The 21,352-nt window shown below is 36.9% G+C and overlaps 1 protein-coding gene across 14 annotated transcripts in view; it reads left to right on the top strand.

Annotated features, from left to right (window-relative positions):
- The first annotated feature begins 6,392 nt into the window (after nucleotides 1–6,392).
- The window catches only part of LOC123772839 (zinc finger protein 98), a 77,865-nt gene continuing 62,905 nt past the window's right edge, over nucleotides 6,393–21,352 (top strand). For 5 of the 14 annotated variants that reach the window (XR_011228167.1, XM_069323205.1, XM_069323203.1 and 2 more), the window contains exon 1: nucleotides 6,406–6,503. The gene's annotated coding sequence lies outside the window, so the exon portion shown is untranslated. Of the gene's footprint in view, nucleotides 6,508–21,352 lie in introns of all 14 variants that reach the window. The other 9 variants (XM_069323204.1, XM_069323198.1, XM_045766176.2 and 6 more) reach the window with 7 other exon arrangements.

Here is a 21,352-nt window from a genome sequence, read left to right as displayed (position 1 = left end):
TACGTCCTCTAATTACTCAACACAAAGCTGCTATTAGGACAATATCCAATTCTGGCCCCAGACATCACTCGGTACCCCTACTTAAATCTCTGAATATGTTAGACATTAAGTCACTGCACATTCTTTCATGTGTATTATACATATATAAAACGCTAAACTATAATGCCAATCCTGATCTCAAAAGCTTCATAGAAGGTTGTATCAGAACCCATGAGCATCACACCAGAAATAAATACAGTTTTGATATTCCTAGAGTACGACTTAATCAAACTAGAAATGCTCTACAAATCAAGGGGCCCAGAATGTGGAATGACCTTCCCAACCATGTTAAAGACTGTACCTCTCTCAACCAGTTTAAGTTAAAAGCGAAGCTATACCTAATAAATTCCCTGTAACCTACCTTTCCCTTCTATTGTCAACCAATGTCTGTGTTTTTCTTTAAAGAGCGCTGTTTGTCGACATAATTGTATTTGTGCTGCTTTTTCATCTATGTTTTCATTTCTTGTTTTCATTCTACTCATTATGCTCAATTAGTATTAAGCTTGTCATTTAAGTTTATCATGCCCGAAACGCTTTGCGTAATAGTGGCTTTAGGCATTGTATGTACTAGCTATACCTATAAGTCAAACAATCCTTGTAAATATTTATTGTATGTATGTACCTTACCTAAATAAAATTGTATTGTATTGTATTGTATTGTATTGTAAGATAGTCCTTAACATCAGTACAGGAAGATGGAATATAATTTGCAAGGGATGACCCAATGGAAGAGAAGAACCTATTGAACTCAATAGCAGAATCAGAGGCTGAAAGCTGACCAACGTTATTGGAAAGGAGTGTTGGTTTGTTATTTAAAATCTTCTTTGATCCCAATATTTGTGAAATTGTGCTCCAAGTTTTTTTAATGTTGCTCTTTATTTGGGTAAATTTATCTTCATAGTATTTAGTTTTGGCTCGTCTAATTATTTTAGATAGCAATAACGAGTAATTCTTTGAGAATTCTTTGGAGACTGTTCCTAGCCTATACTTCTTCTCAAGGTCGTGTTTTTTGTTAATGGATTTAAGTATTCCCTTTGTAAGCCAAGGATTGTTAAGTCTTTTGCTTGTGACTTGTTTTGTAAGCATAGGACAGTGGGTGTTATAAAGGCTAAGAGTTGTTTGTAGAAAAGATTTCACTGCTAGGTTGATGTCCCCTATGTTACCTAACTCGGACTCCCAGTTGACATTATCAGCAGCAGTTATAAAATTGTTTATAGCAGTTTCATTGTGCAGCCTAAAGCTTAACTCCCTTGTCTCTAGAGGTGGTTTGCTAATGTTAGTTAAGAGAAATGTGGGGTAATGGTCTGTAGTGCTATCGGTGATTATACCTGAAGTAAGCGGAGAGGTTATGTTGGTCCAGATGTGATCTAGAGTCGTAGCAGTACTATCAGTGATTCTAGTTGGTCTAGTGATTAAGGGTATGAGGAAGCAGGAATTCATACAGTTGAGGAAGCTAACAGCAGTAGGGTGTTCAGGCTCGCAGAGGTCAATATTAAAGTCCCCTGCGATAATTAGATGGTTTTTGTTCAATCTGTTATCTAGTATTAGATTTCTAAGGTTTGAGTTGAATTCAGACATATCAGTGTTAGGAATTCTATAGACTGCACCCACAGACAGGACAGACTCGGCACCCTTGACTCTGAAACTGGCGAAGATATACTCCCCACAGCAGTCTCTAGTTCTAATTATTTTTAAGCATGTTAGTTCTTGGTGGTAGTAAAGAGCAGTACCACCACCTCTCTGCATTTGACGACAGTTGTGAATTGCCGAGTAGTTAGGCATGTTAAAGAGTTGAGTATTATCCTCTTTCAACCACGTTTCAGTAAGTATAATAAAAGAGAATTTGTTGTCAATAGTTTCAATCAAGGCACTAACATCATCGAAGTGTTTACCTAGGGATCTAACGTTCAAGTTGATTACAGAGATATTGAGATTATCTGTTAATACATTGTTTACATCATGTGCTGTAAAATATCTGCAATTTTGATCATTGAAGTGATGATTGTCATAGATAGTGGATAAGAGGTTTAGTTCTGGGTCTATACTTGTCTGCATAAAAAGGCTGATTGCAGGAAAACAAGGTAAGAATGGCAAATTACAAAATAGAAAACAAAGAAAAAAGCAGATTAAAAATTCTAAAGTAAAATAAACTTAATGGTAATTTTAAGTAAAAAGAAAAAAAAACTTAATGGGAACTAGGAATGTAAAAAATTAACTAAAATAATTAATAACAATAGATGACCAAAAAAGTAAAAAAAAAAAAAAAAAACAATTATGAAATCTATAAGATAATAAGCTTGCTTACTATACTATTATAAGTACACTATAATTGAATACTAAAGTTACACTAAAACAAACTGAGGTAGTTTAAATAGGGATACACTCAGGAACATTGGATAATGAAGTTAATACTAGAGGACACAGGCAAAGCCAGTGTACTATGGAACATGGGAGTAAAAAGAAAAAAAAAGACAATAATAAAGATGACAATATTATTCTTTTATTATTTTTTTTTCTTTTTTAAACTAAAGTTAATTCTTTAAAGTTAATTAAAGTTGTTCTTTAATCAGCTTCTTGGGTGGGAAAGGGGGGACAGTAATTTGGAAAGGAGTGATCTCCCATGGGGCAGGAAAGTGTTTTTGTTGTCTCTCTTGGTAGGGGTGATGAAAGTTATACATTCTGAGCACATTGGCAGTTATGGCAATCCATTTAAAGGGATGCTGATCTTCAAGGAAGAAGGCTTGGAGGGCTTCAGTGCAGGGGTTAGGGTTGGTTAGCCTAAGCATCTTGATACCAATTATCACCACACCAGAAATAAATATCTCTTTGATATCCCCAGGGTCAAACTTAATCTGTGTAAACACTCTATGCAAATTAAGGGACCTAGTCTATGGAACTCACTCCCTAGTGAATTGAAAAACTTTAAAACTTTTGCCTTATTTAAAAGCAAAGCCAAAAAGTACCTAATTTCATCTTCTTAGTTTCCTACACTGAGCTTTAAATTTGCTCTGTACCTAGTGTTACCCAATCTCCTAATTGTTATGTAGTATCAAACAACCTTATCATTGTGTTCATTGCTGTCTTCTTTTATGTGCTAGCCATATATGCTGTATTGTGACCACCAATTTTTGTCAACTACCATTCAAGCTGTCATTGCAATCAATCTTAGCTACCTATGTGCTTTAATATACTGTACCTACAATTTTCTCTCATCTTTTTTTCATTCCATGTAACTGTTATCATTTTTTGTCTATAAATTTTGCAAGTATTTACCTACTTAAAATGTTCTTAGATTAAGGACCTGCCCGAAACGCTGCGCGTACTAGTGGCTTTACAAGACTGTAATTACCATGTTATGTATCCTCACATTAACAAATGACGTACCTTCTTGTATATGCATAAATAAATAAATAAATAAGCATTAATTTCAGTAATACGATCACTTACACATGAAATATTCAGTTCCTTAATCATGTTTAGTAATTTAGTTGTACGGAGGCATCCGAGGATTATCCTTATGGCTTCGTTTTGCATCTTTTCCAGCCCTTCAAGAATTCTAAGGGGGGAACATGGTAGAAAATAGCCAATATACAAGTTGGTCAACAAACATATTTGATAATGCTGACAGGAGTCAGCGAAACGCATCTAAACCGTCAGGTCATAATAAAATTGTGAAATGAACTTTGGAGAGTAAACTTTTCAACTTATCGAGTGAAGAAAAATAGAGAAGATTCGCCCTAGAGTCATTGATGTTACCGAGGGGGAACATGGTAGAAAATAGCCAATATACAAGTTGGTCAACAAACAGCATTGTTTAAAAAAATAGTAAGACATGGGTTGACATTTAATAATTATGGGTAAGGTATGTTACATGGAGTTAATTAGGTAGTATTTAGTTTTCATCTTAAACTGGTTGAGAGAGGTACAGCCTTTGACACTAGATTCAGATTCAGATTCAGATGTTTATTCAGGTAAGGTATATACATACAAGTGATGTTACATTAATGGATTGATATATAGATAGAGCTAGTACATACAATGCCTAAAGCCACTATTACGCAATGCGTTTCGGGCAAGAAAAACAATAATATCTAGAACTTAATACTAATTGAGCATAAAGAATAAAAGATGTTGAGAACAAATACAAATAAAGATAAAAAAAAGGAGGAACATGACTGAAAAAGCAGCACAAATACAATAGGTTGACAAACAGTGTTGATTAAAAAAAAAAAGAAAAAAAAAGAAAATAACGGACATGGGTTGACAATAGAGGAGTGAGGTAGATTACAGGGAATTTATTAGGTAGTGTTTAGTTTTTATCTTAAACTGGTTGAGAGAAGTACAGTCTTTAACATGGTTGGGAAGGTCATTCCACATTCTGGGCCCCTTGATTTGCAGAGCATTTCTAGTTTGATTAAGACGTACTCTAGGAATATCAAAACTGTATTTATTTCTGGTGTGGTGCTCATGGGTTCTGTTACAACCTTCTATGAAGCTTTTAAGATCAGGATTGGCATTATAGTTTAGCGTTTTATATATGTATAATACACATGAGAGAATGTGCAGTGACTTAATATCTAACATATTAAGAGATTTGAGTAGGGGTACCGAGTGATGTCTGGGGCCAGAGTTGGATATTGTTCTAATAGCGGCTTTGTGTTGGGTAATTAGAGGACGTAAGTGATTTTGGGTAGTAGAACCCCAAGCACAAATACCATAGTTGAGATAAGGATAGATAAGGGAGTAATAGAGAGTCACCAGAGCAGGGCGTGGTACATAATATCTGATCTTAGAAAGAATGCCCACAGTTTTTGAAACTTTTTTTGATATATTTAGAATGTGTCCCTGGAAATTCAGCTTGTGGTCAATGAGAATGCCAAGGAATTTGCCATTTAATTTGTTACAAATTTGGGTATTGTTTATTTTGAGATTTATAAGACTAGAGGATTTATTGCCAAACAGAATATAGAAGGTTTTGTCAATGTTAAGGGTGAGTTTGTTGGCAGTTAGCCAAAGATGGACTTTATTTAGCTCAGTATTTACTGTGGCATTTAGAGCAAGAGGGTCAGGACTGGAGTAAATGAAGGTTGTGTCGTCAGCAAATAGAATTGGTTTGAGGTGTTGGGAGGCATGTGGAAGGTCATTAATGTAGATGAGAAAGAGGAGAGGGCCAAGTATGCTGCCCTGAGGAACACCAATGTTGATGGGTAGGGTGGGAGAAATTGTATTATTCACAGAAACATATTGGAGCCTGTCAGTAAGGTAGGACTCGAGGTATTGTAGGGAGTGTCCTCTGACTCCATAATGATGTAATTTAAGAAGAAGGTTTTGGTGGTTGACAGTATCAAAAGCTTTACGCAGGTCCACAAATAACCCAACAGGGAGCTCCTTTTTATCAAGAGCTGTATGAATCGAGTTAAGCATACTAATAAGTGCATCGTTAGTGCTTTTTTTGGGTCTGAAGCCATATTGGCAAGGGCTAAGTATATTGAGTTTGGCTAGATATGAGTAAAGCTGCTTGTATATAAGTTTTTCAAAATTTTTTGACAAGTTTGGCAGGATTGATATAGGTCTGTAGTTGTTAACATCTGTGGGGTCACCACATTTGTGGACAGGCGTTACTCTCGCTTTTTTTAGAATATCTGGAAAGGTTTGGAGTTCAAGTGACTTGTTGAAGAGCAAAGCAATAGCAGGGGCTAAAGATCTGGAGGTTTTTTTGTAAATTAAAGTTGGTATCTCCTCAAGGGCACCAGACTTGGTTTTAAGGGAAAGGATTATCTCATTGACGTCAGTGGAGTTAATAGGCTTTAGGTACAGAGACTGTGGATAGTTACCTGTAAGATAGTCCTTAATGTCAGTACTGGAAGATGGAATATCATTTGCAAGGGATGAACCAATGGAAGAGAAGAACCTATTGAACTCAATAGCAGAATCAGAGGCTGAAAGCTGACCATCGTTATTAGACAGGAGAGTCGGACTAAATTAAACTGGGTGCAGTTCCTTTATGAGTTTAAAACACACCTCAGATTTTTTAGATTCACCACACACGGGTACCACCTCGGGTTGGAAAAAGGGGACCCTTATCCTCGGAAGAAATCACACATTACGCATTAGAGGGCATGTTTTGGTCCCCCCTTCTAATACAGTTTCTGTGGTTCCCCCCCCCCCCCCATCCTCTTGTGTTTTGTTGTGATTTATTAGATATTTAAAGGTTACAAGATGTACATTAGTTATTACAATAGGGTTTAAAGTTATTATAAATCTGTTGAGCTTCTCTTCTTCCAAAGGTTATTCAATATTTTATAAATTACCCAATTATTTCTAATACAGAAAACGTACAAAATTGTCAGGAACGCAAGCGACGTACTCGACCACAACACACTATCATCTAACACAACGTGCATCACGCAAGCTAAATTGGAAAATATTAGCAGCCACATTGTAAGAAGATTTGAAGGAAATTAGTAGGTACAATTAGAGAAATTTGAGAATCATCAACAGGTACATTGTTGCATAATTTGATGATTATTTCTAGGAAGTAGAATTTGCATTCAACACAACAACCAAGATAAAAGATGATGTAGGTGATTACAACGGTGAAGTGAAGTTGTAGGGCTTAGTCACATATTTTGGGGGAGTGGGTAGCACAAGATACAGTGCGAGTTTGAAGCAATAGGTAGGAAACTATAAAGATGAAATTAAGTACTTTTTGGTTTTGCCTTTGTGCCGACTTCTACTGAATTTTGTAACTAGCTCATCAAGATTGTAACTTGCTAAATGAATTGTGTGGTTCAATCCCTGAGCCCATTATGTGCCTCTGTAACCCTTTCCACTGATGCCCACAAGATGGGTATGGGGTGCATAATAAATGAACTAAACTAACTAAACCTTTGAATAAGGCATAGGTAAGATAGCATTTTTAATTTGTCAGGGAGTGAGTTACATAGACAAGGTCCCATTATTTGTATAGTGTTTATGCTTTGAACCATAATGGATACTGACCCAGCTATGGGATGGGTTAACCCAAGTATCACGTTTCCAAAGGGTTGTCCATGTTGGAAAAGACGAACGCCGAAAGAATATTGTTGAAAACATCTTGATAACTTATTAAACCAAAATTATTTAATAGTCAGAAGAAAGACAGAAACGCGATCTATATATAAAACCTCTGCCAGACAAATATTTTAAGTAAAACCAAAGATATTTGTAGTTGTATAAAAGTGGCAGTTTTCATCGCTCGTCGAGCTCGAAACCTGCAGTATTCATCTCAGAACATTGGCTATTTCACGCAGATTCTTTAATAAACGTAAGAGTTTTATATGTCGCAATAAAGATAGAAATATAAGCTTCATTTTAAATAACCTACCAGGTGCATATTTAAATTTAAAGCAAAGATACGTGTACTTTTATAATAGCCGAGCTCCAACCCCGGACAGATCGATCGAAGGAGCATCTCTCACTCTCGGAACAATGTTTAATTCACGTGAATTCGTTAATAAACATACAGTATATGTTTTATATGCCTCAAGAAAGATAGGAATATAAGGCTCATTTTAAACACTTTATCATAGACATAATTAAAGTTCTAATGAAGATTCATGTGTTTTAGTAATCGCCGAGCTCCGACCCCCACACAGACTGATCAACAGAGCAACTCTCTCTCAGAAAAATGTCTATTTTACGTAAATTCGTTAATAAACACAAATGTTTTATGTCTTAATTAAGTTAGAAATATAAGCTTTATTTTAAATACATTACAATATAAATATTTAAAGCTCAAGTGAAGATACATATGTTTTTATAGTGGCGTTCAGTAGCTTGTCGGGCATGGAATGCAGACGCATTCGCACTTGCCGATATATTGTATAATTAACAAAAATGCCCTAATAAAGCCTAAAATCTTATATGCCTTCAGAAAGATCGAGATATAAACATTATTATGAGTGCACCAAAGGAAATATATTATGTTTGAGGACAAAGATATATCAATTTTAAATTAAGTTTCGACTCTCGCCTGGGCGAGAGATGGGGCGACTCTCGCCCTATCTATTGGAGATTCTGTCCACCTTAAGACCCAAAACTACTCAAACCCTCCTAGCATTATGTAAGTAATGAAGTAATATGGTATATTTACTCACGATAATGTGGGTGCTGAATGCAGAACATGAGAAAACATATATTTACTCCAAAATAATATAATTTCATTATGAAATAAGTAAATAAGTGGCATCAAAGGAAGTCGACGGTCCCAGCGTCAATGTTGTGGAGCGACTTATCCAAGATATATCGTTGTCTGAAAAGTGTTTGTTGGCGTATCAACGTTCTGTACACAGTGATCCAGTCGTCGCACTTCTCTGCTCAAATTATCACAAATTTAAATTATGATGTTAACAAGTAGAATACGTATTTTAAATAAAATCTAACATAACTAGCCAGAAAACATTTATTAAAAAATACAAGTCTGGAAGTTAATAGTTTTGTTATATATACTCGTTATTCGTTGACATGCGTTTGCTACTTAATCTACCATGTACTGTACTTATGTAAAATCTCCTTTTGTGTGCAGGACAAACATATCAATTGTGACACTAGCTCTACATATATGTCAGTTGTTTAATTTAGAAACTGTACTTGTGGTCGATCTCGAACCCATTGTTGATGTGACGACTTATACTGAGTTTTGTAACTAGCTCATCAAGATTGTAACTTGCTTAGCTAAATGAATTGTGGGATTAAGTCCTTGAGCTCATTATGTGCCTCTGAAACCCTTTCCACTACCGCCCACAAGATGGGTATGGGATGCATAATAAATTAACTAAACTAAACGTCTCTTCGCTCATCTTGCCGAACCCTACACGCTCTGTGATATATTGTTTAATTAATTGAGATTCACAAATAAAGCTTATAATTGTATGTGTTATCAAAAAGGCAGAGAGTTTAGTTTAGTTCATTTATTATGCACCCTATACCCATCCTGTGTGTGGTAGTGGAGTGTTACAGAGGCACATAATGGGCTCCGGGACTGAGCCCCACAATTCATATAGCTAAGCAAGTTGAGCTAGTTACAAAAGTCAATGCACATCGTCACATCAACAATGGGTTCGAGACCGACCACAAGTACAGTTTATAATTTAAGCAACTGACATATATGGAGGGCTAGTGTCACAATTGATATGTTTATCCTACACGTAACCCCAACCCCATCCAATGGGCAGCGGTGGATAGATTACAATCAAGTGGTTTTTGTATTTTATTCAGAGATTAGATCTTATTGGGCGAGGAAAGATATTCATATTTTAAAGAAGGTTTCTTGGCTGACGCTCTCCCTTGATGGAAAATACAACCTTTCGAAAATCAATGTTAGTTTGATCTAGATATTATAATAAATGAAAGTTTTTATGTTATAAGAAAGGTAGAAATATAGGCTACATTTAAAATCTTTTGTCATAAATATAACTGAAGGGAAAGCGAAGATATATATGCATTTTGATAGTTATTTGATGGCTAGCTCAGAGAGTGTAAAGCCCTGCACACCAGTCAATAAATTGTATAATTAGTTTCCATATATTTTTTTAATTAACTTTAAAAATCTATATGTCAGAAGAAAGGAAGATGTAGCTGTTAATGTGACAACATTTCAAAAAATATATCTCTTGAATTAAATAAATAATACCACCCTATTGCCGGTGTCCGGACACATGAAAACTTCCTAGGTATAAGTGTCCAGCCAGGCGGGGATCACAGGCTGCACAATACTGATAAATTATGTAATGCACAGAGATGCGTTGATAAACATTAATGTTTTATATTTTATTAAAAATACAGATATAAACTTTGTTTTCAAACGTTGAATGTAACAATATTTCAAGTATAAAAACCAAGATATATATATATGATTTAACGATTTTCTATAAAGTTGCAATGATACCGTAATTGCACTCTATGATCATCATATGATGCAGGATCGATGTCTAGGTGAATTATGGCTGACACAGTCAGATTGTATATGTCAACCACAAGGAGCTAATTATCAAAAAAAGGTGCCAAACCGGGGAATGTCATCCACAAGTACAGCTCTTAACTTAAGTATAAATCTTATATATTATATATCATGAGAAATTCAGAAACATAAAATACATTTTAAAATTTTTGTCATTAAATTATATATTTTGAACCACATACTCATCCTGTGAGCCTTAGTTTACTGTGCACCCCATAGTCATTACATCACCCCAGGGGTCCATGTAATTACCAAAGCTAATTACCCTGGAAGACCAGGCCTCCTCCGGTTTGGTTTTTGGTCCACCAGGCTGTTTGACGCAGCTGTCAAATTACACACATTACATTTATATGTGGACAACTAATCAATCATTGACTTTAACATTAGTAGCCCAACGTCTATAAGGATGATGAATTAATTTATGAGCGCCGGACGCTCAAAATTAACTAGCCTAATTTGCTGCTTTTTTATTTATTTAATTTAATTTATATATACAAGAGTTCATACATTCTTGTAAAGCCACTACCACGCATAGAGAAACGGGCATGTCCTTAATCCTAATTTTGACCCCGGAATACAACTCTCCAAATCGTTAAACAAAGGTACCCATTCACTGCTTAGTGATCAGAGCTAGGCTAATGTTAAGGATTGGCACCTGGTCAGTCCTCCCTGGCAGATACAAGCGAGTGTTTCATGAGCGAGTTTGCGACTGTATGTTTCCGAATTTCTGATGATATAGAACATATTAAGGTTTATAAAAAAGGTAAATGTGGCTGTACATGTGGATGACAATCCTCAGCTTGGCACCTTTTGATAATTACTTGCTTGTTGCTGACATAAATAATCTGACTGTTTCAACCATAATTCACCTAGACATCGATCATGCATCATAATTTACATACATACAGTATATATCTTTACTTCTGTTTTGTGTATTAAGGCGACTTAAATTTTATAAGTTAATTTCTTTCTGTATATGATGATAGTGTGCAATTGGGGTATCATTGCAACTTTATGGGAAATCGCTAAATCATAAATATATCTTGGTTCTTATACTTATATTGTTAAATATACAATATCTTATTATATATTGTATATACTGAATTATATATACTATGCTTATATTATTCATACTGAAATATTGTTACATTTAACGTTTGAAACAAAGTTTATATCTGTATTTTTAATAAAATATAAAACATTAATGTTTATCAACGCATCTCTGTGCATTACATAATTTATCAGTATTGTGCAGCCTGTGATCCCCGCCTGACTGGACACTGATACCTAGGTAGTTTTCATGTGTCCGGACACTGGCGATAGGGTGGTATTATTTATTTAACTTAAGATAAATATTTCTTGAAATGTTGTCACACTAACGTCTGCATCTTCCTTCCTTCTGACATATAGATTTTAAAGTTCATTAGCAAATATGGAAACTAATTATACAATTTATTGGCTGGTGTGAAGGGCTTCACACACTCAGAGCTAGCCATCGAGTAACTATAAACTATCAAGTACTATACAAATGCATATATCTACGCTTTCACTTCATTTATATTTATGACAAAGTATTTAAAATGTAGCTTATATTTCTGCCTTGCTTTTGACATAGAAAACTTTCGTATTACATTATATAGATAAAATATTGATCTTCAGAAGGTTGTAGTTGTAACATCCATTATAAACAACATTATTATTGCAAAGAGTAGGAGTTTCAAAGTCTCATTTGTATGAATACCTTCTCATATAGGTGTTGTCCAGCATGATGACACAAACAAGGCAGCTAAAACTGAATGTGATAAGCCTGCAATTGAGTTAGATATGTGCATTCCAATCTCTTCTGTAAATGCCGCAATATTTTTGGTAATTAGGGAAGACAGAAGTGCAGTCACTGACACACAAAAGCCAGAAAGCACGAGTATAAAGAGCTATGACATGTTTGGAACTGATAATTATATGAACGGGCAGCATAAAACATCTAGACAGTGGGACATTGTAATTTCCAGAATTAGGCTGGGATATCAATATTTATCGCAGGTGGCTGCAGGTAATGAATGCCCCCAATGGTGAACATTCTAATTGTAAACTATGGGAACAAGAGCTGGGACATACTCTCCAACACTATATCTGTGATTGCCCTGTTATAAGTGACTTCAGGCCAAATGGTATGAGGTACTTTGAGCTCTGTGATTACTTCATGCACTTAGGAATATTGGAAGATATTCTTATGCTGTACCTAGATTTTGCTAATGGGGCTAATAGATAACATCAGCCTTACATTTTATGTTCTCACCTGATTGTTAGTCAGAGTTGATTTTTTTTTTGTATTGTAGCTGGTATTTTATCCCTGATTCAATGTACAACAAACCATCCTGTGAGATGGGAATATTAGATGAACTTATAGCTAGTTTTTGATATACAATGGGGGCCTCGACTTACGATGCTAATCTGTTCCCAGAGACAGATTGTAAGTCGAAATATCGTAAGTCGAAGCAATTTTTCCCATAAAATATAAAGGGATTTGAATTAATCTGTTTCCCACCCTCCAAAATATTAACATACAAATACATTTTATACTGAATACAATGTTTTTTCTAACTACAATACAGTACCAGAGTTTCACTTACCTTTATGGAGGGCTCTTGATGGCATATGGAAGATGGTGATGAGGGGGGAGGATGAGAGTTGTTATTGTCTGGAAGAGGAGTGTCCCCCTTCCATTATCACATCAGGCAGTGATGTTTTCTCTGGGGTACTCTCCTACGTTTTGCCTGAATACCACTAGGACCTGGTTGTGGTTCAGTGCTTGTTTGTCTCACTAAAAATTTGTCAACAGACATTTGTTTTTTCCTTCTTTTTAACGTTAGTCGGTAATGATGCATCACAGTGTCATTGAATGGGTTAAGGCAACGACATACTGCAGCTTGATTTGGGTGAGTCGTTTCAGCAAAGGTTTGCAATTCTTCCCATATTGCACACATTTTCTTAATTTTTGAGGAAGAAACATCCTCTACTGGCACATCCTTCCCTGAAGAAATTTCCTCAGCTGCCTCTTCTTGCTGCTCCTTTTGAAGGGCTTGGAGTTCTTCGGTGGTCAGTTCTTCGTTGTGTTCTTCCACCAACTCCTCCACATCGCACCATCCAACTCCAAACCCAATTGCCGACCCAGAGAAACAATTTCCTCAACAAGAGGCACTACAGGTCCAGGCTCAAACCCCTCAAAATCCTATTTTGCAACACATTCAGGCTACAGTTTTCTCCAGCCAGAGATCATGGTTCTTACAATCAGTTCTTGCCAGGCTTTGTCAACAAGTTTTAAAGCACTATAAATGTTAAAATGGTTTTTCCAGAACTCTTTGAGGGTGAGGTTTGTGGCATCCGTCACTTCGACACATCTCCGGAAAAGTGCCCTTTCATAAAGTTTCTTAAAATTGGCAATGATTTTCTGGCCCAAAGGCTGAAGTAGAGGAGTGGTGTTGGGAGGAAGGAACTTTATTGTAAGAAACTTAAATTCCTCATCCAATGAATACTCCAAGCCTGGAGGATGGGCAGGAGCATTATCGAGGAGAAGCAGGGCCTTGAGTGGCAAACTGTTCTCCTGCAAATATTTTTTGATGGCAGGGCACGCCACCATATTCACCCACTCTGTAAAAAATTGCCTAGTCACTCATGCCTTAGCATTAGCCTTCCACATCACACACATTTTGTGTTTCTGCACATTATATTTTTTGAAAACCCTTGGATTTTCGGAATGATACACAAGCAAGGGTTTAATTTTCAAATCTCCACTCGCATTACCACACAACACGAGTAAACCGATCTTTCATAGGCTTGTGTCCAGGCAATGACTTCTCCTCCTTGGTAATGTATGTTTTCTTTGGCAATCTTTTCCAGAATAGCCCTGTCTCGTCACAATTAACACTTTCGCCACTCAGTGGCGCGTGAGCGTGTCACTAACTTTTGTTCGGGTTCCGCAAAGCTGACTCTGACGGGAGTCACAAGAATAAATATTTGTATAAATTCCAATTTCGATCCGATCTACTTGGGGTTAGTTTAGAAATGTTCGCCATGAAATTTACGTTCTCTCTTATAGCCGAAGAGCTTATTTGGGAGAACGGCATGGCAGTGAATCATCGTGGTAAAACAATTGTATTATTGATACGATGTGTATGATCGACGTAGTTTTTATATTTGTTGCCGGTCGAACGCATCCTTATGTGACGTTTTATACTTATGTTCTTCTAGAACATTCTATTGCGAATACATTGGTACAAAAATGAAATACGTACATAAAAAAATAATGTCAGGACAGTGAATTGAATATACACTTTTCGATGCAGTTTCGCCGATATGCCGCCGCGGGTAACACTTTGACCACTTCCCACACTCTTGTGGGTCAGTTGCGACATTGATTCTATATTTATATGCATATGTCTGTGTAGAGAATTTTATTGGGATTTCAGTGATACCAAAATTAACCCTGTAGGACAAGTGTGGAGTTGTCAATCCTGAAGATAGTAGAAACATTTCGTTGCTGTCTGGCGCTCGCGGCTAGTCATCGACGTAGTTTTTTATTTGGTGCTGATCTAACTTATATTTTGGTGACATTTTATACTTATGTTCTTCTAGAACATTCTATTGTGAGCACATCGGTACAAAAATGAAATATGTACATCGAAAATTAACGTCAGGACAGTGAAAAGAATATACACTTTTAAATGTTGCCGCTCGATTGCTGAAACGGTGATTTCACTTGGGCAAAATTTTTTTTTTCAAACGCCGTTTCGCGAAAGTGTTAAACACTTGTTGTGGTAGGTATGCCTCACTCTGCACAAAATCTTTAAATTCGACAATGAATCTTTCAGCCGCTGGTTTGTTTGCGCTGGCAGCCTCCCCATGCCTCACAACACTATGAATTCCACTTCTTTTTTTAAATTTCTCAAACCATCCCCTGCTTGCCTTAAACTCTTTCACTTCTGCATCACTCGTTCCAGGGGTTTTCTTTAAAAGGTCTTCATGCAATTTTCTTGCCTTTTCACAAATGATGGCCTCCGAAACGCTATCACCCGCTAACTCCTTGTTGTGTATCCAAATTAATAATAACTGTTTAACATCCTCAAGTGTTTGTGTTCTATGTATCGTGATTATTGATATGCCTTTTGCCACTTTAGCACTCATAATGTCCTTTTTCTTAGCCAGTATGGTGGATATCGTTGACTGAGATTTGTTGTACTGCCTAGCCAGTTCACCTACGCGCACACCAGCTTCATATTTACGAATGATCTCTTGTTTCTGCTCTATGGTCATTCTTACATGGGATCTCTTATGTTGAGATCACTGACTTTCCTGGGACTCATGGTGTGATATACAATAATTACTTTATTGTTCAAAATGCAAAAAATCTCCACAAAAGCGGAATTTCTTATAGGCGAGATGGTCACTAAGCGGGGCAGCTGTAGTAAACTGAGGCAGGTTGGCCGCATGACCGGGAACCACGCGCTCAGTCGACTCGAACGTGTACCAACAAATATCGGATGTCGAGTCACATTTTTCGATGAAATTTATATCGTAACTCGAAATTATCGTAAGTAAGGGCAATCGTATGTCGAGGTGCCACTGTATACTGCGTAATTTTCATATATAATAGGGTAGCAGCACATTGCTGTGTATACCTAAGCTTGTTAATAATAACAAAAAAAGTTAGTTCCTATGAATAGGGAGAGCGACGGTCAAGAAACCTTCTTTAAAATGTGAATATCTTTCCTCTCTACAAATGTTCCAACGATGTGTAAATATTTCATTCAAAATGATCTGCTACCAGAAGTTTTAGCCAAATATCCCCAGTTTGCTAACTGTAGGTAGTAACTAAGTGATTGTAACCTATCCACCGCTGCCCAGTGGATGGGGGGCGGTGTGCAGGACAAACATATCAATTGTGACACTAGCTCTCCACATATGTCAGTTGCTTAATTTAGAAACTACTTGTGGTTGATCTCGAACCCATTGATGATGTGACGACTTATACTGAATTTTGTAACTAGCTCATCAAGATTGTAAGTTGCTTAGCTAAATGTATTGTGGGGTTAAGTCCCTGAGCCCATTATGTGCCTTTGTAACTCTTTCCACTATCGCCCACAAGATGGGTATGGGGTGCATAATAAACGAACTAAATTAAACTCAATAAGATCTAATCTCTGTGATTAAAATGCAAAATGACTTTGTCACTGCCTTTTTGATAACGTATACAATCATAAGCTTTATTTGTGAATCGCTATTAAACAGTAAATCAGAGAGCGTGTAGGGTTCGGTGTTCCATGTGCGAAGAAACTGAGATTTTACATAAGTACAGTACGCGGTAGTTTAAGTAGCAAACGCATACCAACAAATAACGATTAGCATCTATAACAAAACTATTGTTCTATGGAGTCGATTTAACTTCCAGCTATGTATTTTTAAATAATCTTTAATGTTTTCCAGCTAGTTATGTTAAATTTGATTAAAAATATGCATTCTACTTGTTAACATCATAAATTAAATTTGCGATAATTTGAGCAGAGAAGTGCGACGACTGGATCACTGTGTACAGAAGGCTGTTAAGCCAGCAAACACTTTCCAGACAACATTATATCTTGGATAAGTTGCTCCACGACATTGTTGCTTGGACCATCGACTTCCTTTGATATTACATAATTACATCTTATTTTGTTATGAAATTATATTTTTTCAGAGTAAAATTATGTTTTCTCATGTTCTGCATCCAGCACCAACATTATAGTAAGTGAATTTACCATATTACTTCATTAATTACGTAATGTTGTGAGGGTTTGAGTAGCTTTGGGTCTGTAGGTAGACAGAATCTCCAATAGATGGGGCGAGAGTTGCCCTATCTCTCGCCCAGACGAGAGTTGAAACTTAAATTAAAATTGTTATATCTTTGGTCTCCAACATGATATATTTCCTTTGATGCACTCACAATAAAGATTATATCTCAGTCTTTCTAGAATGTAATATTTTAGGCTTTATTGGCGTATCTTTGTTAATTATACAATATATCGGCAAGTGCGTATGCATCTGCACTCCATGCCCGACAAGCTACTGAACGCCACTATTAAAACATATGTATCTTCACTTGAGTTTTAAACATTTATATTGTAATGTATTTAAAATAAAGCTTATATTTCTAACTTAATTAAGACATATAAAACATTTGTGTTTATTAACGAATTTACGTAAAATGACATTTTTCTGAGAGAGAGTTTCTCTGTCGATCAGTCTGTGCGGGGGTCGGAGCTCGGCGATTACTAAAACACATGAATCTTCATTAGAACTTTAATTATGTCTATGGTAAAGTGTTTAAAATGAGCCTTATATTCCTATCTTTCTTGAGGCATATAAAACATACACTGTATGTTTATTAACGAATTCACGTGAATTAAACATTGTTCCGAGAGTGAGAGATGCTCCTTCGATCGATCTGTCTGGGGTTGGAGCTCAGCTATTATAAAAGTACACGTATCTTTGCTTTAAATTTAAATAAGCACATGGTAGGGTATTTAAAATGAAGCTTATATTTCTATCTTTATTACAACATATAAAACTCTTACGTTTATTAAAGAATCTGCGTGAAATAGGCATTGTTCTGAAATGAATATTGCGGGTTTCGAGCTCGACGAGCGATGAAAACTGCCACTTTTATACAACTACAAATATCTTCGGTTTTACTTAAAATATTTGTCTGGTAGAGGTTTTCTATATAGATTGTGTTTCTGTCTTTCTTCTGACTAATAAATAATTTTGGTTTAATAAGTTATTAAGATGTTTTCAACAATATTCTTTCAGCATTCGTCTTTTCCAACATGGGCGACCCTTTTGGAAATGCGATACTTGGGTTAACCCATCCCATAGTTGGGTCTGATTCCAACTGGGGTTCGAGTATTTACACAGATTTAATTTGACTAGGGATATCAAAGAGGTACTTATTTCTGGTGTGGTGATTATGGGTTCTCTTATCTGTCAAGGAAGAGTTTCAGATCAGGATTTGCATCTAGGAACAAGGTTTTGTACATGTAAATGGCACAAGAGAATGTGTGCAGGGAGTTTATGTTTAACATGTTTAAGGATTTAAATTGAAAGGCAGTGTGCTGTCAGAAAACAGTTTGTTATTGTTCTAATAGCAGATTTTTGCTGGATGATGATGGACTTCAGCTGGTTTGCAGTGGTTGAACCCCATGGACAGATAACGTATGTAAGATAGGGATAGATTAGCGCTTAGTTTAATGAGAGGAGAGCAGAGTTTAGAACATAATATCTGATTTTAGAAAGTATACCGACCATTTTTGAGACACTTTTGGTAATGTGTTGTATGTGTGTGCTGAAATTGAGTCTCTTGTCTATGTATAGGTCAAGGAACTTTCCATCATTTTTATTGCTGATGTTAATATTGTCTATTTGAAGCTCAATTACATTTGTCAATTTACTTCAAAACAAAATGTAGTAGGTTTTTTCTATGTTTAGTGTGAGTTTGTTGGTTTACATCCGTAAGTGGACTCTATGTAATTCGTTATTTACAACATTATTTAGTGTGTGTGTGGGTTGGGGTCTGAGTAGATGAAGGTAGTATCATCGGCAAATAGTATAGGTTTGGGAATGTTAGAGATGTTATACAGATCACTTGATGTATATAAGAAATAGGAGAGGTCCTCGGATGCTGCCCTGTGGCACTCCTACGATTAATGGTAGAGTGGGGGAGGTTATGTCATTGATTTGTATTTATTTATTTTATTTATTTATTTATATACAAGAAGATACATTGGGGGGTTAAGAGAGTACATAGCAATGTTGATTTTACATTCATGTAAAGCCACTAGTATGCATAGCATTTCGGGCAAGTCCTTAATCTAACAGATAATATTAAGTAGATAATTTCCAGCAAAATTGACGAATAATGTTTACAGGTACATTGTAAGAAATTTTGACACATGACACAAAGATTAGATTAATACATAATAATGACAATGCACTATAAAGACAAAGATTACTAGGTACATTAGGGTAAAATTTGAGGGTTATCAATTTGTTCATTGTAGCAAAATTTGAGGATCATTTCAAGGAATAATGCAGTAGAATATGCACTCAAAATAACAACCATGATATCAGATGATATCAATGATTGCAATGGTAAAGTTATATGGCTTTGGTACATATATTTGGGGAGTGGGGAAGCACTGGATACAGAGTGAGTTTAAAGCACTAGATAGGAAACTATGAAGATGAAATTAGGTACTTTTTGTTTTTGTTTTTGAACATGGCAAAAGTTGGACAGCTTTTCAATTCATTAGGGAGTGAGTTCCATAGACTAGGTCCCTTTACTTCCATAGAGTGTTTACACAGATTAAGTTTGACTTTGGGGCTATCAAAGAGATACAGTGGCACCTCGACTTACGATAATTTTGAGTTACGATGTAAATTTCATCGAAAAATGCGACTCGACATCTGATGGTGTCGTCGACTTACGATATTTGTTGGTACACGTTTGGGTCGACCGAGCGCGTGGTTCCCGGTCACGCGACCGACCTGCCTCAGTTTACTACAGCTGCCCGCTATTATATTGTGGGTTGGGTGTGTTGTTGTCGTTGATCCTTCCTTATGGACAACCCAACCCAAAACTCGGTAGAGTGCTTATACTTTACCAAGAGATCACCCTGGGTGCTTCTGGCTCTTGGAGAGGGGCTCAACGTCACACGTTTAGGGGATGCAGCTCCAATACTTAGCCTCGTTGTCACGTGCACACACCCACTCGAGCCACTGTGACTCCCCACTCTCTCCTTATGTGATATGATCTCAATCCCCTTTGACTTGTTAGTATTCCGTTCTACCCTGTCCACAGCTGTGGTTCTTGGTTCTTTCTCTCTCCTTCTTTCCTACTTCCTGGGAAGCCTCACTAGGACAAGGCCAAACACCAGCAAATTTGAATACATTTACAGGACAAAGCACATACACACATATAATAATAATAATAAAAAATAATGAATCCTACACTCTATACTATTTCAGTCAGGTTGCACTCCAATACCATCAGAACTCTATCATCTGCTTATCAAATGGTATCCTATCTCCTGATTCACCACCTGATATTACCAACCTCCTCAAGTGGGTCAAGTCTTATAACACAATGTTGCACTATCAGCAAGAGAATATATATCTATAAACATGTACAAGGAAAACCAGCATATGGCTGCAATATCATAAATATTAGTATAAATGTTCCTTGATATACAACAATGATCAATCGATCACCCTATCAGTCCTAGAACACATATGTATGTCTCTGTAGGTAATCCAGCCTACGACTGTAACTATACTTCAGTATAAGTACTCCTTGGCACAAAAATGGCAAACAATCACTCACCTTTCACTGCATCTTGCACGCTAATGACAACCAAACACTCTACCAACTCCCTACAAGTATTCAACCAGAGCTTCCTTTCCACATCTGGAAGCTCACTACCCTGACATCTTCAGGTTCTTCCGGGATTAACTACCAGGATCCTCCGCAGCTCTCCTGGCTGCTACACCATGAAGTTTTCCTCGAACAACGAAGGTGCTTCACCACTCCTACCAGGGTCCTCCACAGCTCTCCTGGCTGCTACACCATGAAGTCTTTCTTGATCAACAATGGTGCTTCACCACTGACATTACAGAAGCATGTGACACTCCTCTTCACTGCTTCTCTTCACAGCTCGAGATTCTACTCTTCACTGTGGGGCTACTCTTCCTCAGAGTACACTGCTCCTTCATCAGTCTTGGAGTCTCTTCCACTAACTCACTCTACTGGCTCGAAGTTCTCAACAACTTCTTCCCCAGACAAACCACAGATTCTCTAGTCGAGGGCGCTCTCCCTCTGACGGAGTCAGATCAGGGCGCTCCCACGGCCCACGATAATGTCTCTGGGCGGCTTAACAAACTCTCCTTGCCGTCCAGGACTTGAGACCACACATTCCCAGCTCGATTCCACAGCTGGAACGGCTGCACACTTCCTTTCTCTTGAAGGAATATCCAACAGCGGATCCTCTCCAACGGGAGCTCAAATGGAGCGCAGCTTCCTCTCATGATGTCTGGTACTCAAGTGGGGTCAGAGCCCTCCCAAAGCGAGCCTCACGCCTCCTGCAAATTATCCACATCTCATAACCAGTCATTTATCTATTTTCTTATTCAATGCCCACATTCTTAAACTCAATGTAAAATTTACCCAATTATTTTTACATATGAATCTTCATGTCTGTATATCTCCGACCTCCTAGTCAGGTCAGG

The sequence above is a fragment of the Procambarus clarkii genome, chromosome 12 (assembly GCF_040958095.1).
Source record: "Procambarus clarkii isolate CNS0578487 chromosome 12, FALCON_Pclarkii_2.0, whole genome shotgun sequence".
Taxonomy (NCBI): Eukaryota; Metazoa; Arthropoda; class Malacostraca; order Decapoda; family Cambaridae; genus Procambarus; species Procambarus clarkii.
The sequence above is the reverse complement of the archived record's forward strand: the minus strand, read 5'-3'. Positions and strand labels throughout refer to the sequence as shown.